This window comes from Cricetulus griseus (genome assembly GCF_003668045.3).
Source record: "Cricetulus griseus strain 17A/GY chromosome 1 unlocalized genomic scaffold, alternate assembly CriGri-PICRH-1.0 chr1_1, whole genome shotgun sequence".
Taxonomy (NCBI): Eukaryota; Metazoa; Chordata; class Mammalia; order Rodentia; family Cricetidae; genus Cricetulus; species Cricetulus griseus.
In genome coordinates this window covers 155,477,654-155,502,674 of record NW_023276807.1, presented here as the reverse complement: position 1 = coordinate 155,502,674, position 25,021 = coordinate 155,477,654, and the positions used below count along the sequence as shown (strand labels likewise).

Sequence of the window (25,021 nt, the reverse complement as noted above, 5' to 3'; positions counted from 1 at the left end):
TTATTCCAATTTTTGTGTATCTGTTGAAGTTTGTTTTATTGCCGATTATGTGGTCAATTTTAGACCACAATGTGGCACTGAGAAGAAGGTATATTCATTTGTGTTTGGATGGAATGTTCTATAGATGTCTGTTAAACCCAATTGGGTCATAACTTCTGCAAGTTCCTTTGTTTCTTTGTTAAGTTTCTGTCTGGTGGTCCTGTCCTGTGGTGAGAGTGGGGTGTTGACGTCTCCCACTATAAATGTTTGGGGTTTAATGTGTGATTCCAGTTTTAGTAACGTTGCTTTCAAGAATGTTGGTACCTTTGTGTTTAGGGCATAGGTGTTCAGAATGGAGACTTCATCTTGATGGATTTTTCCTGTGATGAATGCGAAATGACCTTCTTCATCTCTTTTGATTGATTTTAGTTTGATGTCTAATTTGTTAGATATTAGGATAGCTACACCAGCTTGCTTCTTAGGGCCATTTGATTGGAAAATCTTTTCCAAACCCTTTAATCTGAGGTAACATCGTTTTTTTTTTTTTTTTTTCAAAGTTGAAGTGTGTTTCTTGTCTGCAGCAGAAGGATGGATTCTGTCTTCGTATCCATTCTGTTAGTCTGTGTCTTTTTTAGAGATGAGTTAAGACCATTGATATTGAGGGATATTAATGACCACTGATTGTTGATTCTTCTTTGTTTTGGATTTGTTTTTGGTAGTGGTATTGTGTGTGAATTTTTTCCCTATTTCTGGCTTTTGGTAAAGTGGGATTATCTATTGCCAATGTTTTTGTGAGTGTAGTTAACTTCCTTGGGTTGCAGTTTTCCTTCCAGTACTTTCTGTAGGCCTGGATTTGTGGATATGTATTGTGTAAATCTGGTTTTGTCATGGAATATTTTGTTTTCTCCATCTATAGTGATTGAGAGTTTTGCTGGGTATAGTCTGGACTGGTATCTGTGGTCTCTTAATGTTTATACAACATCTATCCAGGACTTTCTGGCTTTCAGAGTTTCCATAGAGAAGTCAGGTGTAATTCTTATAGGTCTGCCTTTATATGTTAATTGGCCTTTTTCTTTCGCTGCTCTTAATATTCTTCCTTTAATCTGTATGTTTGGTGTTTTAATTATTATGTGGCAAAGGGACTTATTTTTGGTCCAGTCTATTTGGTGTTTGGTAAGCTTCTTGTATTTTCATAGGCATGTCCTTCTTCAGGTTAGGAAAGTTTCTTCTATGATGTTGAATATGTTTTCTGCACCTTTAGGTGGATTTCTTCACCTTCTTCTATACCTATTATTCTTAGGTTTGCTCTTTTCACCGTGTCCCATTTCCTGAAAATTTTGTGTTAGGAATTTTTGAACTTAAGATTTTCTTTGGTCAATGAGTCTATTTCTTCTAGTTTATCTTCAGCACCTGAGATTATCTCTTCCATCTCTTGTATTCTGTTGGTTATGCTTGCATCTGTAGTTGCCGATCCTTTACCCAGCTTTTTTATTTCCAGCATACCCTCAGATTGTGTTTTCTGTATTGTCTCTATTTTACTTTCCAGGTCTTGAACTGCTTGAATTGTTTCCTTCACCTGTTTGATTGTTTTTTTCTTGGCTTTCCTTGATTTATTTAAGATATTTGTTGATTTCTTGCATTTTTTGGTTTGTCTTTTCCTGTATTTCTTCCATTGTTTTGTTTGGTTTTTTTCCCATTTCTTTAAGGGATTTTCTCATTTCCTCTTTGATGGTCTCTATCATTTTCATAAAGTTGTTGTTAAGGTCATTCTCTTCTCCTTCATCTGTGTTGGGATGCTCAGGTCTTGCTGGTGTAGAACCCCTTGACTCTGGTGGTGTCATATAAGTCTTTCTGTTGTTGAATGTGTTCTTATACTGTCATCTTCCTATCCCTTCTTCCATTGGGTACAGGTGGGGTCTCTCCCTCTCCTGGTGGGTATGGGTTCAAGACTCTTTCCTCCCCTCTCTCCCAGAGGGTGCAGGGGAAAGACAGGATGGTGGATGCTTTGTTCTGCCTCCAGGTCCCTCTGGTGGATTCGGTGACAGGAAGTGTCTTGTGGCCACAGGTCAGGGGACTCTAAGAGGGAAAGGTGAAATAATTTAAAGCATTGTGATCCTGTCCTGATTTGAAGATAAATGACAAAGTTTATAAGCATTAAGTAGGAAAAAAATGAAGATTTCTAAAATGCTCATTGTTGTACACATTATAGGAAAATATTCATAAATTTAAAATGTAGGGAATGGTTAATAAGGGAAAACATAGGATAAACAAATTAGTCATTTATGATTTTTTCACTTAATCTGAAAATATTCTTCAAAGGCAAAGAGTTGTTTGTTTGGACTTAACATGCAGTTAGTTAAATTATGGTCTTTTTTTTTTCAGAGAGGGTTTCTCTTTGTAGTTCTGACTATCCAGGAACTCACTTTGTAGATCTACCTGCCTCTGCTTCCCAAGTGCTGGAATTAAAGATATGCACCACCAATGCCCATCAATTTTAGGGAACCATAGTCAAAACATATGTCCTACATCAAAAATCCCTATCAAATATCATATTTCATGTTGCATAATAATTTTAGAAAGCATTTCTTTGGTTTACAAATACTTTTAAGTAATTTAAGCTGGATGTCATTTTCACTTGAAAAATCATATTTTCATACAATTGTCATTTTAAATGCTGATAAGCTTTCATAATAATGAGACACTTGCAGAACATAGAAATCATTCCATCTATGTATAGAGGAAAGACCTTACCATCTACTCACGGTAAAGCCTTACCTTCTACCCATAGTATGTATTGACAATTTTACCCCATAGAAAAAAATATAAAACATAAGTTAAAAATTAATATTAACATACAGGCAACCCACCAGTAGCAACCAAAGCTGACCTTCCTTAGTGCATTAATATTAAGGTGGCTATTTAAAGTCAATATTTGGGAGCAAATTTGAAAACAAATAAACATGGTATATTAAGTACTACAGATTTATATGATCCAGGGCTCACAGCAAGCATCATCTCAAAATGTTCCTTCCCATGCCCTGCAGAGCTCTGTACTGAAACCTGTGGGCTAGGGCTCTGCTACAGGACCCACAGTGCAGGCATCACAAAGGAGCACTTGGTCCAGTGACCTGCATGGCATTTTACCAGAAGTGGTGTCAACACTGAGTGCGTGCCTTCTTGCTTCAGCTGCGCCAAAACAAACAGTAACTTCCTCTTAGACCATCCAGCACAGAATCTAGGTTAATATTGTGTTTTATGTAAATAAGCCAAATTTTCTTTTCCAGAACAAAACCACAAAAGTAAATATGGTTTGTAGTTACTAATACCCATAATAAGGAAGAAGGAAGCTTGGCAACAAATAAAATAAAAGAAGTTCAAAGGAATTTTGATGGAGAAATTATAAAATTCCCTTATTTTCCCCTTTATGAGGAAAAAACACCCTACAGACTAAACCCTTTTGACAATACTTATAAAAACTTTGTAACAAAAGGTATATATATAATATATATATATATATATTATATATATATATATATATATATAACAAATACTCACCTGTGAAGTTAAAATTGAAGTGATATTTCATTAGACATTATTTTTGGTGGTTTGGATCCTGAAACATTGAATTTCTCAGGAAATCTTCATACAAATAACTGTGATTTCAGTTGAGCATGGCATCTCACAACTGTAATTTCAGTGCTCAGAGACTGAGACAAGATGGTCATGAGTTCAAGGTCAGCTTGAACTAAAATGTGAGACTCACAAAACTAAAATGTGTAGCCCAGTCACAAAAAGACAAACATGGTATGTACTCACTCATATATGGATTTTACACATAGAGTAAAGGATTACCAGCCTAGAATCCACACTGCCAGAGAAGCTAGTAAACAAGGAGGACCCTAAAAGAGACATACATGGTCTCCTGGAGAAGGGGAAAGGGACAAGAAAGATCTCCTGAGCAAATTGGGAGCATGTGGGAAGGGGAGAGGGAACTAGGAGAATGAGAAGGGGAGAAGAGGGGTGTGAGGAAGACATGATGGGGCAGGGAGGTTGAGTTAGGGGAAGAACAGAAGAGAGGAAGATAAGAGATAATATAATAGAGGGAGACATTATAGGTTTAAAGAGAAATCAAGCACTAGGGAAATGTCTGGAGAGCTACAAAGATGACACCAACTAACAATCTAAGCAACAAAGGGAGGCTACCTTAAATGCCCTCTCCTGATAATGAGATTGATGACTAATTCATATGCCATCGTATAGCCCTCATCCAGCAGCTGGTGGAAGTAGAAGCAGACACACAGAGCTAAACCTTGAACTGAACTGAAATCCAGTTGCAGAGGAGGACTGATGAGTAAAGGGGTCCACACCAGGCTGTTGAAACCCACAGAAACAGCTGACCTAAATAAGGGAGAGCTCCTGATCCCCAGACTAATAGCTGAGAAACCAGCATGGGACTGACCCAGACCCCCTGAATATGGGTGTCAGTGAGGAGACCTCGGAAATCTATGGGACATTTTTATACACATTATGTCCTTCAAATTGACACCTGTGCATCCTCCTTTCTCCTCCCCTCCCCACTGGCCCCACTAGTTCCCTTATATTTCCCAAATAATCACCCTTATTGTTTAATGCTATACATGTTAATGTGTGTGTATACCTGTACAATCTAGGATCCATATATAAAGGGAAAATGTGATGTTTGTCTATCTGATTCTGGCTTATTTCATTTAATATGATGACTTCTAGTTTTAACGTTTTGTAAAAATTGTATGACTTTATTCTTCTGTATGGCTGACTGAAACTCCATTGTATGCATAAACTATCTGTTATTGGACACCTAGGACGATTTCATAACCTAGCCATTGTGAATATTGCCACAATAAACATGGAGTCTGGCAGCTCTGACTTGGACTCTTTAAAAGGTAGTTCCAGAGTTGTATAGCACGCATGGTTGTTTTGTTTTAATCTTTGAGAAATCTCCACACTGATTTCCATAGAGGCAGAATATTTACACTCCTACCATAGTGTGTGAGAGTTTCCTTTTACCCTTAACATCACCAACTTCTGTTGTTTTCCTCGTGACTGACATCCTGAAGGGTGAGATTGGGAATCAGGAAGTTTTGTATTTCATTTATTGAAAACCATCTCTTCGATCCACAAGGATTCTAAGCAATAATGGTGAGACTACCTTAAATGCCCTTCCCCTATAATGAGAATGATGATGTCCTTAAATGCCTTCCTAGAGCCTTCATCCAGTAGCTGATGGAAGCAGAAGCAGAGATCCACAGCTAAGCACTGAGCCAAACTCCTGAAACCCAGAGAGGGAGGAGTGACAAATAAAGGGGTCAAGACTATGCTGGGAAAACCCACAGAAACAGCTGACCTGAGCAAGTGGGAACTCATGGACTCCAGTTTGATAGCTGGAGAACCAACATAGGACCAAACCAGGTTTCCTGAATGTGGGCGTCAGCTAGGAGGACTGGGCAGTCTATGGGGCCTCTGGCAGTGGAATCAGGATGTATCCCTAGTGCACTAAAGGACTTCAGGAGCCCATTCCCCATGGATGTGTTACTCTCTTAGCCTAGATACACGGGGGTGGGGTGGGGGACTTGACAGATTTTTTAATGATCCTTCATGGAATGCCTCACCTTTCATGGGGAGTGGATGGGGGATGGGATGAGGGAGTCTGTGGGGGATATGGAAGGATGGGAGAGAACTGGGATTGATATGTAAAATAAGATTGTTTCTAATGTAAATAAAGTTTATTTAAAAAATCTCTTTTATTTTCTCACTTACTTATTGTATTATTTGGGGTGTTTAATTTTTCAATTCTTTATATATTCTAGGTATCAGTTCTCTCTCAGATGCTTAGCTATTAAAAACTTCTTCCACTCGGTGGGATGTCTCTTCCCTGTTGTTTCTTTTGCCATGCAGAAGCTTTTTAATTTAATGTGATTTAATTGTCAAATCTTAGAATTATTTTCTGAGCTATAGAGTCCTTTTCAGAATGCCGTTGCTTTTTTGACATACAGTATTTTCCCTGTGTTTTCCTCCCTGATGTCTGTCTCTTACAGTCTTTCTACCCTCTCTCCCCAATGGTCCCAGAAATACAGAGTGTTTTTTTAAAGTGCAACTTAATAATAATTTCATTGCTATCTGTTATAATGTCTTCCTTTTAATTTCTAATTTTATTAAGTTGGGTCTTCTTCACTATCTTTTGCTTAGTATGGCTAATGGTTTGCCAATCAATATCTTTTCCCCTAAACTAACTTTTGTTTTGTTGATTTTTTTCATTTCTATTTCATTAACCAATGCCCTGATGATTATTATTTCCTTCCATTTACTAATTTTGGTTTCTTTTGTTCTTGCTTCATAAGGCATTGAGATAAACTGTTGAGCTATTAACTTGAACTGTGTATGATTTTAACAAGCACATTTTTTACTATTTTTTTCTTTCCAAAAGCAATATCATTGTGTCCCACAGATTCTGGTATGCTGTGTTTTCATTTTCATTTGGCTCCAGAATTATGTTTATTTCTCTCCAGATTAATTTAGTGTCCATTAATAATTCAATAGTGTATATTTTCTGTAGTTTCTCTAGATGCTCATTTCTAGTTTTAGCCCAGTATGCTTCAATAAAATATAAGAGGCTGCATACACTTTTAAAAGTTTATTGACTTGTTCTCTATCCTAAATATGTTGATTTTGGAGAAAGTTCTCTGGATTGCTGAGAATAAGGTGCATTTCATGCTATTGGATAGAATAGTTAAAGAATGTCATTATGCTGGGCGGTGGTTGTGCACACCTTTAATCCCAGCACTTGGGAGCAGAGGTAGGCGGATCTCTGTAAGTTCGAGGTCAGCCTGATCTACAAAGCAAGTTTCAGGACAGGCTCCAAAGCAATACAGAGAAACTTAGTCTCAAAAAAACAAACAACAACAACAAAAATGAATGTCTATTATGTGCATTCAATCTAAGGTGTCATTAACTTTGATATTTCTTTGACAACTCTTTGGATGACCTTGTTAAAGTTGAGAATAGGATAATACAGTTATCCACTATCATCATCATCATCATCATCATCATTATTATTATTATTATTATTATTATTATTATTATTATTATTATTGTGATGATGCTGAAGTCACCTTGTGCCTGTAGCTACAGTGCTGCTCATTTTATGAAATCTGGTGCATATGTGTTTAGAATTGCTACCTCATCTTGGCTTAACCAACATAGTAGTCCTTCTGTCACCTCAGGCTAGCATCTGACTTATGAGGGAACAAAAGGAAAAAGTATAAATTTTCTGTTTGGAAAGCTGTATAAGGTTTTTGCTCTTATAAACTATGGCTTTGCCTTTATGTAGTTCACCTTCACTACATTAATGCTGGCTCAGGGGGGCAGATTCACAGTCATTCAGAAACCTTAGGAACCAGTTGGAAACCATGGAAACATCAAGAGGGAACATGTTTCAAGCATTTATATCTTAGAAATTGGTAAATATTAAAATCTGGATTTTAAATATATAATAAAAAAAGAGTTTTCATGGTCATGGTGCACTTCACCTTTGATCCCAGCACTAGAGAGGAATATAAGGCAGGAGGAGACAGGAGCTGAGTACATCGGTGGAGACAGATGCAGTCTGAGGACAGGATTGCCCTTTCCGTCTGAGCATTGCCAGAGGTGAGAGCTCTCTAGTGGATGGCTGCTTTGCTTCTCTGATCTTCAGCTTTAACCCCAATATCTGTCTCTGGGCTTTTATTATTAATACCAATTAGAATTTGTGTTGTTACACCTCTGCTGAATAAAAACTTAACCAGTACCAAAAAAAAAAAATCTGGATTTTTCTTCTGGAGAGCTTTTTTGAAACACCAATGAGAGCAACTCTGTAGCTGATGGGAAACCAACAGCTACACATATCAGCCTCTGAAATCCATCACGCCTACTTTTCCTGACCTTGGCTCTTAACTAATAAGGAAGCCAAGCAGGAAAATCAATGCAGACCCTTCCTAGAACACATGAGTTTTCTGTGACTGGTAACTGCCTCTAACTTCCCCAATGATGTAGCTAAGCTTTCCTTTGAACTACACTGAAACACAAGATGTCTTCATGCAACTTAATCTCCTTCATCTGGATCATCATCTGACAGCTCACCCAGCTTTTCCCGGGTCCCTCCCCATCTCCCACACACATTTTCCTTTGTAAACCCCCCACCCTGCCATGCAAATCTAACCTTCTGTTGACATCTCCTTCTTGAAGAATTCAAGCTAACTAGCATATGCATCCAAGTACTTCAACTGAACCTAGATCAGTATCTCAGGATTATAACTACCCTGTGTTTCATTACTCTAATCTATTCTTCCAGACACAGACACATTCATCCTCATTCATACTCCTAGCTCCCTTTTCCTCCATGGACTCCCTTCTCTACTCTCCATGTTCTGTCCTCTTCAGACCGTGATTACTCACTATTAAATGTCTCTAATTACATGTGAAATCGGCACTGAAAAGTGAACAAATTTCAAACTCAAGAATCTTCTAGTTCAAGATACAGAGCGTTTCTGGTAGGTCAGAGTATCGTCATATTTTCTTCTGATCATGCCCTGTGCCCCAGGGCTTACCAAGTTTCTGACTTCTAAAATCATATGCTACTTTCTGCAAGTTTGTTTTCTTTTAATACAGTTAGTATAAAGGTTTGCTGTGTTGTTAGGGGACCTGTGGGAAGGCAATGTGTCATGGCTGAAGAGAAATGTGGAGAGGGGTACCCACCTCATGGTGGCCAGGAGGAGAAAAAGGAAGGAAAGGATGAAACATAAATGCCCCTTTCAAGTCATCTCCCAGTTACCTGATTTTCTCCCATTAAACCCCTCAATTAAGCTTTAGCACACTGGCCCTTAGAGGACACATTCAAGACACAGACTAGGTCATGAATAATGTCTGGCTCTCCTTTAGTATATAGGGCCAGTTCTCTCAGCTTCATCATTTGTGTGCTCACCAGCAGGATTTAACAGTTCCAGTTGCTCAAGATTCACACCAAACATTGAAATTGTCATTTAATTTGACTGTTTTGATGAGTGTGGTTGTTTTTTCAACCATACAGCATTTATACTTAGGACATATAATTGTTTTGTCTCTGAATTTCATACCATAAAGAATAATTACCATTCTTTTAAAAAATTATTTATTGTGTATGTGGGGGGTAACCACACACCACCATGCAAATATGGAGGTAAGAGGACGACTTTCAGACATCAATGCTTTCCTTCCACAGTGGGCTCCGGACACTGAACCCAAGCTTTAGACCTGCACTTCAAGTACCTTTATATGTTGAGCCATCTCACTACCCGTATTGTCAGCAGTTTTTAACTTAGCTGTTTTTACTCAGTTTAACTCTACCATTGAGTCAGGGTGTTGCTACTTTCTCATCCTCCTTGAATGCATAAAATAATAGCTGTCTTCTATCCATTTTCCATTCTGTTGTGCACATTGAATAACCTGACCACTTATCTAAGCATCACCCTATTTCTAGACCAAGGATGCAAATTTTAGAAGTATAGTGACTTAAATGCCCTCATTCTCTGTCTGTCTGTCTGTCTGTCTGTCTGTCTGTCTGTCTGTCTCTCTCTCTCTCTCTCTGTCTCTCTCTCTGTCTCTCTCTTCTGTCTCTGTGTGTGTGTGTGTGTTCATGTGTGCGTGCGTGCGTGCGTGCGTGCGTGCGTGCGTGCGTGCGTGCGTGTGTGTGTGCGCGCGCGCTTGTGTGCACATGTCCATGTCCATGCATGCAGAGGCCAGAGGTGCAGAGGGGGACATGTGCTGTCTTTCCCTATCATTCCCTGATTTGTTTAACTAAACCACAAAGTTGAAAGTTCTCTCACCTAACCAAAACCTTCATTTTGGCTAGGCTAGCTGACCAGCAAGTTCCTGGGATCTTTCTGCTGCCATTCCCCAATTTTGGAGTTACAGACATACTCATACATGCCCAGATTTTTTCTGGGTGCTGGAGCTTCAATGCAGAGCAAGCCATGTAGCCACTGAGACATCTCCCCAGACTTTTAAATGTGTGCTTTAGAAGAGCTGTGACAAGGTCTGTTTTTGCTCCTATAGCAACCAAGCAAAGAGTGCCAGAAAGTGACAATGTGCCTACTCTTTTGGCCCTGGGTCATATGAGATAAGAGCTTGGTTCAGGTGATTCCCAGTTCTGCTAGTTTCGTAAAGATAACTGGTTTCTCTTTCATTTTGTTCAGGGTCCATACATTTCATTATTTCACATTACAGAACATCAAAATTACTCATGGGCATTATAAAACAGAAGCCAACTTGATTTAAAATTTTCTCATTCAGAAAGCAAAAGGACTTGGTAGCATGGATATCATTATGCTCTGGATTGGAAAATAGTCTTCAGGACTGAAAAGTCAAACATGGGCTTTTGAAATGTTGTAAGTGACCTACTTCTGCTAATTCTGGTTTATTGATAGTATTTGGTGTGGGCTTTTTCTTTCTTTTAGCACCCAACTGATCTCTAATTCTGTGTGTCTTGGCTTCAGAGGGACAAATGCAAATTCTGCATTTAGGCATGAGCTAGCAAAAATGAACAAAAACTAAATTTAAGGGTATATAACTGTTCCTCGTAAAACCACAATGTTGTTTTAAGACCCATAGAGACAATATATACTAAAATTGAAAACATTGTGGACAAAGCTCTATCCAGATCTCAGTGGGCTGCTTGTTACCCATAATCATCACTGGAGTAAATCCAGGTTACATGCTTGAAAAATAATTGTGTAACCACCTAGGAAAATATGCTAGCAGACTAACACACATCACTTTTTCTAAAAGACATGCAAATGAGGTAAAACTTTGGGAGTTTCATTTCTTCAGATTGCTTTTCCAAGAAGAGACTACATGATTATTAGTTGTTTTTTAAATCCTTATTTTCATAATTTAGTACTCTAAAAAATCCTAAAAAGATAGAAATGTGATTTGCATATTTTATAGATTTTAATGAATTGTATTTATTTATTGTGTGTGAGAGAGAGAATATGTATGTGATTGTGAGTAGGAATGACACGGCAATCATAGGTATGTAAGAGGACAACTTTTGGAAGTTATTTCTCTGCTTCAAGCATGGATTCCAGGGATCAAACTGAGTAGTAAGGCCTACATAGCAAGCCAAGCATTTGTACCTGTTGAACCCTCTCACCAGCACAAAATGACTTTTCTAAATATACACAATATAAGTAGAATTATTACACTTTAAGGAATAAAAGACAAACTTGAGAGATCAAAGGAAAGTATAAAATATGAATCTGTGGGAAATATAGACAAACTGTATGCAGTGGACCCTTAGCTTTGCACCAGCCTGCCAACCAAACAGTGTTACAAAACCATTTATAAATGCACAGACTATCCATTTACAGTTAGGAGACTTTTGACAGATGTAATCTAATAGAGATGGGACTTTTACCATGATGTCACATGATGAGTAAGCTATGGGTAATGAAAGGATCTGGGGGCCAGATGTTAGACTCTGGCAAGTCCTTGAACATGGTGCTTAGGTACAGCTTCATCAGAGTCCCAAGGGTAGGAAGACTATAGCTGGCATCTAGCCATGTTTGACACAGTGTGTTAGACGTAGTTACTCCCCACATTTCTTAGAACTGCGATGCCTTTATGAAAACTGAGACTTACACAGCATTCGTCAATGCCTGTGGGATATAGACTATTCCATTGCAAGTACAGCCAACATTAATATTAATGACTACTTCTTACTCTGTACTTAAGGACAATAGCTGTGACTTACATATATGGCCTAAATTTCCGGCACAAAGACAAAGATAATTGATAATTAATTCTCATGAAGCGGGTTTGAATGAACCCACAGAATCCTATGATGTAATAATGAAGAAAGACTTGAACCAGAGGAACTAATGTCAAGTTGTGGCTTGAGGTACTCTAGAACAACTGCAATAAATTATATGAAGTTTAATTCCAAATATTAGACAGGATAAAATTCCTTTCTCAAGTGTTGTACTATGAGCTGGAGAGACAGCTCAGTTAATAACATGCTTGCCTTGCAAGCCTTGTGGCCTAAGTTTGATTCCCCAGAACCCATATTTAAAAGATATTGTAGTTGATTTTTCTGATATGTTCTTGGATTCGATTCGCCAATATTTTATTGAGTATTTTAGCACCGATGTTCATGGGGGATATCGGTCTGTAGTTCTCTTTCTTAGTCATATCTTTGTGTAGCTTGGGTATCAAAGTGATTGTAGCCCATAGAAAGACTTTGGCAATATCCCATCTGCTTCTATTGAGGGGAAAAGTTTGAGGAGTACTGAAATTAGCTCTTGTTTGAATTTCTGGTAGAATTCTGCAGTGAAGCCATCTGGCCCTGGGCTATTTTTGGTTGGGAGGCTTTGGATGACTGCTTCTATTTCATTGGTGGTTATAGGTTGATTTACACTGCTTATCTGAACTTGGTTTAATTTTGGTAAGTGATATCTATCCAGAAAATTGTCCATTTCCTTTAGATTTTTGAATTTTGTGGAGTACAGGTTTTCAAAGTATGATCTGAAGATGCTCTGGATTTCCTCGGTGTCCGTTGTTATATCCCCCTTTTCGTTTCTGATTTTGTTAATTACGATGCTCTCTCTCTGCCTTTTGGTTAGTTTGGCTAGAGGTTTGTCTATCTTGTTGATCTTCTCAAACAACCAACTCTTTGTTTCATTGATTCTTTGTACTGTTTTTCTAGTTTCTACTTTATTGATTTCGGCCCTCAGGTTGATTATTTCCTGGCGTCTACTCCTCCTTCGTGTGTTTGCTTCTTTTTGCTCTAAAGCTTTCAGTTGTTCTGTCAATTCTCTAATGTGACTTTTCTCCAGTTTCTTCATGTGGGCACTTAGTGCTATGAACTTTCCTCTTAGCACTGCTTTCAGAGTGTCCCATAAGTTTGGGTATGTTGTGCCTACATTCTCATTAAATTCTAGGAAGTCTTTAATTTCTTTTCTATTTCTTCCTCAACCCAGGAATGGTGCAATTGGGTGTTAGTCATTTTCCTAGAGTATGTAGGTTTCCTGCAATTTGTATTGCTGTTGAATTCTAGCTTTAATGCGTGGTGATCTGATAAGATACAGGGGTTATTTCAATTCTTTTGTAACTGTGGAGGTTTTTTTGCTGCCAACTATGTAGTCAATTTTAGAGAAGGTTCCATGTGGTGCTGAGAAGAAAGTATGTTCTTTTGTGCTTGGATGGAATGTTCTATAGATATCTGTTAAACCCAGTTGGGTCATAACTTCTGTCAGATCCTTTGTTTCTTTTTTAAGTTTCTGTCTGGCGGTCCTGTCTACTGGTGTAAGGGGGGTGTTGAAGTCTCCAACTGTAAGTGTGTGTGGTTTTATGTGTGGTTTGAGCTTTAGTAATGGGCTTCATCCCAGGGAAGCAAGGATGCTTCAACATAAGAAAATCCATCAATGTAATCCACCATATAAACAAACTGAAAAAGAAAAACCACATGATCATCTCACTAGACGCTGAAAAAGCCTTTGACAAAATCCTTCATGATAAAGATCTTGGAGAGAACAGGAATAACAGAAACATATCTAAACATGATAAACACAATATAAACCAAACCAATAGCCAACATCAAATTAAATGGAGAGAAACTCAAAGTGTTTCCTCTAAAATCAGGAACAAAACAAGGCTGTCCACTCTCTCCATATCTCTTCAATATTGTATTTGAAGTTCTAGCTAGAGCAATAAAACAAGAAAAGGGGATCAAAGGGATACAAATTGGAAAGGAAGAAGTCAAACTTTCACTATTTGCAGATGACATGATAGTCTACATTAGTGACCTGAAAAACTCTACCAGGGAACTCCTACGGCTGATAAACACCTTCAGCAAGGTAGCAGGATACAAAATTAACTCAAAAAAATCAGTAGCACTGCTATATACAGATGATAAATCCGATGAGAAACAAATCAGGGAAACATCACCTTTCACAATATCCACAAGCAACATAAAATATCTTGGGGTAACACTAACCAAAAAAGTGAAAGACCTGTACAATAAGAACTTTGAGACTTTAAAAAATGAAATTAAAGAAGATACCAGAAAATGGAAAGATCTCCCATGCTCTTGAATAGGTAGAATTAACATAGTAAAAATGGCAATCCTGCCAAAAGCAATCTACAGATTCAACGCAATCCCCACCAAAATCCCAACACAGTTTTTCACGGACATTGAAAGAAAAATACTCAACTTTATATGGAAAAATAAAAAACCCAGGATATCCAAAACAACTCTTTACAATAAAGGATCTTCTGGAGGCATCACCATCCCTGACTTCAAGCTCTACTATAGAGCCATAGTTCTGAAAACAGCTTGGTATTGGGACAAAAATAGACAGATAGACCAATGGAATCGAATTGAACATCCTGATATTAACCCATGCACCTATGAACACCTTATTTTTGACAAAGGTGCTAAATCTATACAATGGAAAAAGATACCATCATCAACAAATGGTGCTGGAACAAGAGAATTCGGACATGCACAAGATTGCAGATAGACCCATATCTGTCACCATGCACAAAACTTAAGTTCAAGTGGATCAAAGATCTCAGCATAAATCCAGCCACACTGAATCTTCTAGAAGAGAAAGTGGAACCCTTGAACAAATTGGCACATGAGACCGCTTCCTGAACATTACACCAGTAACACAGACATTGAGGTCTTCAATTAATAAATGGGACCTCCTGAAACTGAAGCTTCTGCAAGGCAAAGGACATAGTCAGTAAGAAAAAACGACCACCCACAGAATGGGAAAAGATCTTCACCGATCCCACATCTGACAGAGGACTGATTTCCAAAATATATAAGGAGCTCAAGAAGCTAGCCACCAAAACACCAAACAATGAAATTAAAAAGTGGGGTGCAGAACTAAATAGAGAATTCTCAACAGAGGAATCTGAAATGGCTGAAAGACACTTAAGAAAGTGCTCAAAATCCTTGGCCATCAGAGAAATGCAACTCAAAACAACTCTGAGATACCACCTCACACCTGTCAGAATGGCTAAAATCAAAAACACCAATGACAATCTATGTTGGAGAGGATGTGGAGAAAAAGGAACACTCCTCCATTGCTGGTGGGAGTGCAAACTTGTTAAGACCACTCTGGAAATCAGTATGGTGATTGATCAGAAAAATAGGAATCAGTGTATCTCAAGATCCAGCCATTCCTCTCTTGGGTATATACCAAATAGTGCATATTCATTCAACAAGGACATATGTTCAACCATGTTCATAGCAGCATTGTTTGTAATAGCCAGAACCTGGAAGCAACCTCGATGCCCCTCAACTGAAGAATGGATTGAGAAAATGTGGTACATTTATACAATGGAGTACTCCTCAGCAGAAAAAAACAATGGAATCTTGAAATTCACAGGCAAATGGATGGAACTGGAAGAAACCATCCTGAGTGAGGTAACCCAGTCACAAAAAGACAAACATGGTATGTACTCACTCATATATGAATTTTAGACGTCGAGCAAAGGATTACCAGCCTATAATCCTCTTCACCAAAGAAACTAGGAAACATGAAGGAGTATTAGGGATAAATGGTCCCCAGGAATGGGAAGTAGCATGAACTCCTGAGCTAATTGGGAGCATGAGGGTAGGAGAGAGAGATGGGGTGAGGGGAGGGAGAGGGAAAAGTGACTTACATGTGATAAGAGCAGGAGAAGAGGAGTAGAGGAGAGGAAATGGAGGATCAGAAATATTGAGTTGGAGGAAGAATAGAGGAGAGAGAGCATGATGAGAGTACCATATCAGAGGGAACCACTATAGGTCCGAGAAGAGATCTGGAACTAGGGAGATCTCCAGAGACCTACAAGGATGACACGATCTGACTATCCAGGTAATGGTGGAGAGAATAACCTAAAAGCCCTTCCCCTAAAATGAGATTGATGCCTACTTTTTATGACACCCTAGAGCCCTCATCCAGTGGCTGATGGAAGCAGAGACAGACATCCACAGATATACACTGAGCTGAAATCGGGAATTTAGTTGAAGAGAGGGAGGAATGAAGAGCGAAGGGGTCTGTACCAGGTTGGAGAAACCCACAGAAACAGTTGGCCTGAACAAGGGAGAGCACATCGACCCCAGATGCTGTCAGGGAGGCCAGTACAAGACTGATCCAGACTCCTGAACATGAATGTCAATAAGAAGGCCTCTGCACTCCGGGGAGCCTCTGGTGGTGGAATAGTATTTTTCCCTGGTGTAAGAAGGGACTTTGAGAGCCCATCCCACGTGAAGGGATACACTCTGGCCCTGGACGCATGGGGAAGGGCCCAGGACCAGCACAGGAAGATTAGGTTTACATGTGAAACAAGCTTGTTCCCTAACTTGAACTAATTTTAAAAAATTTTTGAAAAAAGACATTGTAGCACAGGCATACTTGTTATCTCAGCCCCAGGGAGACAGAATTAGGCGGGCCCTTGGGACCAGACAGTTACTACACTTAATGAGTTCCAGGTCAGAAACAGACCCGGCTCCAAAGAAAATCAGGTAGTATCTGAAGAATGATGCCTGAGTTGTCCTCTGGCTTTCACATGCTTACACAGGCAACATACATGTGCACCCACACTACACAAACATGTATACCTATGAATATACACTCAATGTGTTGTACTAAAATAACATTTATAAATATCAGTTAAAAGCAAGTACAGGAATGGAATGTGTGTTTAACATACATTTTGTTCTTGTGAGTCATTAACATTAAAATTCACTAAGAAGGAACTAGTTGCTTGTTTTGTTTTGGTACTTAGAATGATGTTTTGCTTAAGCTTCCTATCTGATTTCCCCTATAAAAGATTTTTCTTGAAGCCTTTATGAGGAGTTTTTATTGTTTGAAGCACAACTATAAATAACCTTTGTGTGTATCAAGTTCTGTCAGACTGTAAAATACTTATCAATGCATGCATACAGTTCCTATTCTCTGTAAAGAAGCACACGGATATTAATATATTCAGAGATATTTATGCTTCAGGGAAGGAAATTTTGCATAGAAACGGTTTTTATTCCTGGTCTTTGCAGCAGTGTAGTGTTGGATAAAATATGCACTATTTGCTCACCATTGTTATAGAAATTCACAATTAATTTGTGATTATATCCAGCAGGGACTCTCTCAGTGGATCCTTAGACACAGAGAGATACAGCAAGGATGGAGACTGGTCAGCACAATAGACTCCTGGGAACCTTCTCTATCTGTCTGTCTGTCTCAAATTTTAAATTTTATAAGTATGTTAATTATATTTTATTATTTAAAAGGATTTTAAATTTAAATATATGTTTATTATATTCTTCCCCTCCCCCAAGTTCTTCCAGATCTTCTTCCCCTCCCTACCCAGCCAACTTTAAGTTCTTTCTACCAAAATAAAACTAAAACCAAATTGCAGGGGAAGCTGTAGCCACGCCTACTTAGGGGCTGGCTATAGGTGTGCCTGACCACATTTGTGAGGGCGTGGTCAGAGTGACGAAGTGTGACTGCGTTTGCGCTTTCGGTTTCACCTTGGTACTTGCTGTACAGACTGCTGCCACGCTGGCTGGCTAGGTCGCTCTGTAAGTAAGGCTTTTCCCTATTAAATACCCTTATATTTCTACCTGACTCCGTATTGGTAATTTCCCACTATACCGAATACAACAACAAAACCAAGAAAACAAAATAAAACCACACCTAAAATGAAAAGAAAAAAAAATGTTCAAAGTGTAACCAAGTAACAGTACACACACACAAAAAAAAAACAAAAACAAAAACAAAAAACAAAAAAAAAACCTGTAGCATATATGTTGGTCAAGTACTCCTGAACATGACGCCTGATCTTGGGTGATTGATGTACCCTGTGTCACTCCATTCGGAGAAAACTGACTTTTCCTCTCCCAGCAGGTGTGACAATTCCATTATTAACCTTAGTAGCTAGGTTTTCTTCCTTCTTTCCTTCCTTCCTTTGTTTCTTTCATCTTTTCTTCCTTTTATTTTAAAATATAACAAGGTAAAATACAATAAGATAAAACTAGAGCTATCACACAGAAGTTGGACAAAAGAAACCAACACAAGAAAAAGAACCCAAGAGAAGGCATAAGAATCAGAGACCCACTTGTTCACACACTCGGGAATCCCATAAGTTTTTAATTGTTTTTTAATTAGCTTACAAAATAGCACATTAAGAATTTTCATACATCCTAGGTGTCAGCTAACTCTGCCTGTTCATCTTCTAGGCCCTGCTACCATCCCCTCTTAAACCTTCCACTCCCCTGGTACTTTCACGTCACAGGTAGTCTACTGTTATTCCTTCCTTAAGACCTCTCCTCCCCGCCACCTCAGTGGCCCTTTTCTAGTCTTCTGGACTCTGCTGACATTCTGAATTAAACATATAAGTCTAAAATTTAAAGGTGGATGAGAGAAAATGTGTGGTATTTGTCTTGCTGAGCCTGGCTTAGGTCACTCCTTAAAGTATTTCCAGTTCCATCAATTTTTCCTGAAGTTTTCACTTTTCTTTACACAGAAACACAATTCCATTGTGACAAGCACCACATTTTCATTATCCATTCATGATTTGATGAACGTCTAGGCTCATTCTGTTCCCTAGCTATTATGACTAGAACAGCAGTGAATGAGGCTATGAAAGTGTCTGTGTTGTAGGACTGGCTTAGTTGGGTATATGTCCAGGAGTGGTCTAGCTGGGTCCTATGATTATTCTATTTTTACATTTTTTGTTCCCACAGTGACCTCACCAACAGTATACAAGGATTCCCCTTTTGTCACACTCTTGCCAACATTTATCATCGTTTTTCTCCTTTATCATAGTCATTCTGACAGGGGTGAAATAGAATCTCAAAGCAGTGTGAATTTGCATTTCCTTGATGGCTTGAACATTTTTTGAACCCAGTAAAAATGTAACAATCTTATGATGACTTGTGACATTAGGGTGGCAGGTGGTGAAGTGGGAGCAATTGGAGAGGGAGGTTGGGTGGAAAGGAAGATAGAAAGGGGGTTTATAACGCCTTAAACATTTACCTAAATAAAAAAGAGAAGGAAAACATAAGCAGGGCCAGCCTATGCTTGAACCAGGAATTCAACACAATTAGTTGGAAATAAAAAAATACATAAATATTCCTCACCTACATCTTCTCAAAATACCACCCTTCTAGAATATGTTTCTGACTGCCAAGTCCTTGATTTGGGGGCTCAAGGAAAGATCTCAGCCTTGTGTTAGGATCAGACTGGAGGCCATGCTAACCAAGCAGAAGCAGACAGAATGCAAAGGGCAAGGGCAGGCAGCAGTCAAGAGGGAAGTGATGTGTCAGAACTGGAAACTCCATCCCCACTATTACCTCTAAAGAATTAGGGAAGGGCATGCTTAAAGGGAAAAGGAAATGATCCAAAGCCAGGGTTGAAAACAGAACACAATCCAGAAAATTATGATTCTAGAAGACAGTTACTAGCCAAGTTAAAGTGGGTCTTTGCTTTGGCTGAATCTCAGACAGGTGTTATGGAGTTGTAAGACAGTACTCATAAAGTTCCACTAAGTAGATTTAGGTTTGTCATTTTATTCTCTGTGTATCCAATCTATCTTTTTCTGTCTTCACATGTACCACAACCCTGTCTTTTTGCTTTGCTTTTCTACACCTGCAGATCAAAAATATTATTTCAGAAACAAATTGTTATTAGAAGAAAAACAAGTAGAAAAAGAGCCTTGGTACTGTCTGCAGAGGCCTATGAAAATCACTCACAGTGTAAAAGGAATATGACATAAATTCAAACAGAGAAAAGCAGAAAGCATGAAGGTTTTCTTCTTTATTCAGATGCTCACTCAATTCTAACACACAAAATTTACAGAAGGGCTGATCTGCAATCCTCCAAAAATACCAAATCAAAGAACCAGCCCATCTGAAGAGTAAGCAAATAAATTCATGTGTCTATGCTTCACAAATGTCCTTTTTAACTAGAAGGTTCAAAAATCCCAAGAGGACCTTAGGATCTGAATTTTCTCAACAGGAGTATACCTGTCAGTTTAATCCAAGGAAAATCTTCCTGTGCTTGAGAAGGCTTAGAAATGACCTAGTCACAAAACTTGAGTGGCAGCTATAAAGAACTTCTCCAGTGTGGAGGGTGGTGAGGAAGATGGCATCCACCAGAATGAGGTTGCCATAAATCTTCGAATGCCTAAGCAGCAGAAACTCCTTGCTTAATGAAGTCAAATCACACAACACAAGAAAAAAAAGCTAAATACACGAAACAATCTTTTGGATCCTTTCAAACCACCTCACACTGATATTTTTTTAAAAGCTACTTGAACATTCCTCTAGACATGGCTGAACTTTGGGTGTAAACATCTGTCATTGTCTTCTCTTCTTTGTACATCAGAGGTGGGGCTTTATTTGTTTGGTATTATGAGTTAATTAAGGACATTGTTAAGTACACCACTAGATATGATCCTTAAAGTGGAAACTTTTATGTTTGTTTTACCATCTTTATTTGCTATTAAAGATAATTATTCAAGCTGATTGTTTGAAAACACAGAAGCCAGTGTTTCTTTATTCGTGAGTTGGAGAACCCTTGATTGCTGCTTCTTGAAGGATGGAGTTGACCCAGTACCTATGCTGAGACTTTGAAAAGTCCCTAATTGTTGTATAGAGATGTTACAATGACGAACTGAGCCTCCATCCTTGACTCACTATCAGGTTTCCTTTATAAGCAGCAAGTGGAGAAATTTCTGCCTTAGGAAGCTTTCTGGTCCTTGTTGTAGAGTTGATACATCTTAAGAAATTTCAGTTACCATATTCCTACCATAAGTAAACTGGCTTTCCATCGTTTCTTTCAAAATTCCCCAAAATGTCCCAGATAGAAAACATGTATTTTGATGTAAAAGTCTTATTAACCAAAATCTTGAGAATAAAATATTTTTGTTTGGAAAAACTTAACTGCTAACTATGTTTCAGAGTGAATTTATAGCTAAAAAGTTGCCAGTTGTTTTTTAGTGCCAAAGAAACTAAAGATTTACTCTGTAAATATTCTGAACAGTACAGGTGTTAATGTAATATTGGCCAGATACACTCAAAATAGATAACTAATTCACAGACTGGAATACATAGCTAAGTCCACTAATACAATGTGATAATATTTGGCAAATGATTAAAACCATGAGATGAAAATAAAAGGATATTTAAATTTATTTAATGTCATTTAGTTATTTGAACTTTACTAAATCACATATGTTTTATATTTATGCTTTAGATCATTCTAATGTAATTACTTGATTATATTTATTTTCCCTTTCCTAAGATAATGACATCATTTGACTCTTTTATGATGAGTAGATTAGCTAAACTGGAGACTATTACACATAGCAATAGTTAAATATTAATATATTGAAATTGGGGGGAGCACATTTACCCCAAGTGGCACAATCTTACATAGCACTTTTCACTGCAGAAACTTCTTTACTGTCCAGTTGCCAGAGATCGACGGCAACTCCAAGTAACCATGTTGGGATTAGGCAGGCTTTAAGTGCTAGAGTGTTGTTTTGTTCCCATGCCCTCAGTAGGACATCTTTACCAAAGTTCATTTTGTAACACATTCAGTTCATTTATCATGCCAATGACAGAAGACATCAAGGCATTGCTTCTTTAGTAACATTCTTTGCATCAGCCCTCTCCAATCACAAAAGAATCCTTACGTCGTCTAGCATGCTATTTCAGTCACTATCATCAGTCAGAATCTATACCTATTCTTGCCTATCATCACAAGTTAATGGCAATGGCCTCACTTGTTCACATGGACTCAACCACGTTAGCTAATGGTTGTGTCATTTCAAAGAGTTACTCTTCCAACTGGAATAGGTACTCGTTACCTTTGTGTCACTGTGACCAAAATACCTGAAGGAAGCAATTCAAGGAAGGGAGATTTCTTTTAGCTCACAGTTTCAGGCCATAGCAGCAGGAGCATCCAATACACATTGTTCCCATAAATCATACCAGGAAGCAGGAAGAATGAGGAAGAAAGGATCTGGTAAGAATACATCATTAAGGAGCCACACCCCTCCCCCAGTAACCTACTTCCTCCAGCCAAGTCTCTTCCCCAAGTTTCCATAATCTCCCAAATGGTGCCACCACCTGAAGACTAAACATGAAACTGTGAACATGTCAGACTCAAAACAGAGAAGAATAAATGGAAAAGTGTTTGACAGTTTCTCATGTCTAATTTCTCTGTTCATATGCATTTGGTAGAAAATGTTAACATTTATGTCATATTATCAGTTGTAGCATTAGTACTTGATCAGACACTTTGTTTCAATGACAAGAATAGGTTTTCACTCAGATAACTATTGTTACATTGTTTTCTTACTACTTATATATTTTTTGGATTCACTCTGTTACTTTTCCTTTGGATTACTGGATTATCAATCTGCAATTGAAGCCAAAGTCTTTAGTCACCCTGAACTATTTTCATGATTTTTTTATTTTGATTAAAATTAGCCTAAATGTTAAAATAGCAAATAAAGATGATGATGAATAATAGCTTTCCTGTCAAAAGTACCAGTGGTGAAAATTAATCGATTCTTTGCATGGTGTATTCAATGCATGTATTGTGGTGTTTTACAGTCATTAAAAATTTAAAAGAAACACTTGTTTATTATCTCTTCATGCCTTTTAATTTTGCTTCTATTTGTAAAGCTAAATTTGTAATTTAAAGATCACACAAATAGTCAACATTTTGTCTAATCATGTGTGCCAATAAAGAGCTCTGTCTATATATCAACTTAGTATCAATGAAAAGTATTTTTCTGTAAAAAAAAATCCATGTTTATATCTAATTTTGCTAATTTCATTAATGCAAAATACAGCATTGATTTAATTTATCAAGTTCCTCAACTTTCCCTCTTCTTTCATCCTTAGTCTTACATACATTGACTCTTTCTTCTCTGTTCACTGTGTATGGTGTGTGTGTGTGTGTGTGTGTGTGTGTGTGTGTGTGTGTGTGTGTGTTTACGAGTATGTGTGTCTGCATGTGTGTCCATGTGGTGTGTGTGTGTACATGATTACATGATTCTGAAATTCAAACTTGGTCTGTGTGATTTCATTTCAATAAAATATTTTTGCTGTCTTATAGTTAGTTGCAATATAGATGGGAAGGTAAAGCTCTCACTTAGATCATTTTAAAGATGATAAAGATGATGCTGAGGTGTCTTCATTGTGAAGAGTCCCCAGGTCTGTACTTGTTTTCACTTTGCATTTGGTGTTGATCTCTGATCAGACCACATGTATGTACTCTCCATGTTAGAGAGGATTTTCTGAGGTAGACAGGTAAGTCCTTTGTTAGTTCCCCCAGAGGACTCTGAAAAGGTCCTAATATTAGATATTTTGAGTTGCTTCATGGCTCCCCACTTCGAAAATAGCATAAAATTTCACAATTTAAAAGTAGCCAAATCAAAATGCATTTAAAAGTTTCAGTTATAACTCTAATCTAATTCAAGAAATGTGGGTTCCACTCTATGAACACACTAACAAGTACATGTGCCTGTTTGGTTTGAAACCAAACTCTAGTCACACAGACTTCTCAAATCATGTCTGGGTCTTGCCTGCAGATCACTTCCTCTGATGTCTAGATCTCCCATTCCTACACCTCCTTCTGTAGGGAGCTGCAGAAAACCACACCCAAAAGATGGCGCCGGTTTCCGCCCTCCGCCAGCCCGACGGCGAGCGCTCTCTGTGGTAAACAACTCCAAATTAGGCAAAGGTCATGTATCCTCTTAATTCTGCTTGGAGACAACCTATCCTGGCGCACCACGTAGGGTTAGGTGATTGGTAGATGTAGACTATATCAGGCCCCGTCTCCCTCGGCCCGGGGCCGCCGCCGCCATTATACATTGTACAAAGCAAAGAGGTTCCCGATTAAACTGTGTTTGAAGAAGATTCCTCGGTGTGGCATCTTTCTTGCTGGTCAAGGGTGGAAGCCGCGTCCTTCATCCCTTAATGTGACTAAATCCCACTCTTATTTTAAAATCAAGTTAAGTTTTCTTGTGGACTTCCAAGTTAGTCACATTAGATAATGCCTACTGCTTTCAATGAACTCTACTCCTCTCTTAATAGGACTGCTCATTCCTTTCCCTGTATATTCCCTGTATTCACTTGTCTGTGAAAGGTACAGGACGAAATACTGCAAAGGGTGCAAGGACCTTCAACTGAAACAGAAGATGAGGGGCTGGAGGTGTCTATAAATTGCTAGAGTGCTTGCCTAGCATGCACCAAGCTCTGGATTCAATCCCCAACATCTTGTAAAACTGAGCATGGAGCACCATGCCTGCAATTCCAAGAATGGGGTTGGGGCATGAAGGCAGAAAGATCAGGAGTACAATGTCATCCTTATCTACATAGCAAGTTCAAGAACAGCCTAGGCTAAATAAGACTTTGCCTCAAAAATAAGAGAGGGGAGAGAGAAAGAATGGAAAAGAATTTTAGGCATAGTTCAGAGTATAATTAAGAAATGTTCTGCATGCCCTGAGAAGAAATATAGATGGGGAGAAATCTCTGGAGGGAAATAATTCAGGTGTTTTTCAACAATGAATACCAGCTCTGAACTTCTAGAGGATGCTCTCTTCCTCACTTTAGATGTCCCTAAGCATGCTCTCTAAATACGAAGGGAGCAAGTGACTTCAGGGGACTTTGGATCATCTGTGTTGCTTAAAGCAGATTAATTAACATACTTAAGCCTATTCCTTATGATCTTGAAAAGCCTTATTAACCACAGAATTGTTTATGTAGATTGGATTCTAATCAGTACAATAATCCATCTGCCATCGTAGAATTCTTATATGGCTTTGTTAGACTTCATCTCCGTAGCTTTAAACATTAGTGCTAATTACATACTTGCTTTAGATTGCCTTTTCCAAGTGCTTGCTCCTAGCATTTAAGGAAGCAACTTCATAAATTGTTTTCATGCTCATCTAAAATCTTTATCCTCTGTTGAGTTCTACCTTGAAA

The 25,021-nt window shown here is 38.3% G+C and overlaps 1 long non-coding RNA gene across 1 annotated transcript in view; it reads right to left on the bottom strand.

Annotated features, from left to right (window-relative positions):
- Positions 1-1,828: 1,828 nt before the first annotated feature.
- LOC107979337 overlaps positions 1,829-25,021 on the bottom strand; it is a 41,782-nt gene continuing 18,589 nt past the window's right edge. The window contains exon 3 of the long non-coding RNA XR_003479729.2: positions 1,829-2,055. This is a non-coding gene — a long non-coding RNA (uncharacterized LOC107979337). The remainder of the gene's footprint in view (positions 2,056-25,021) is intronic.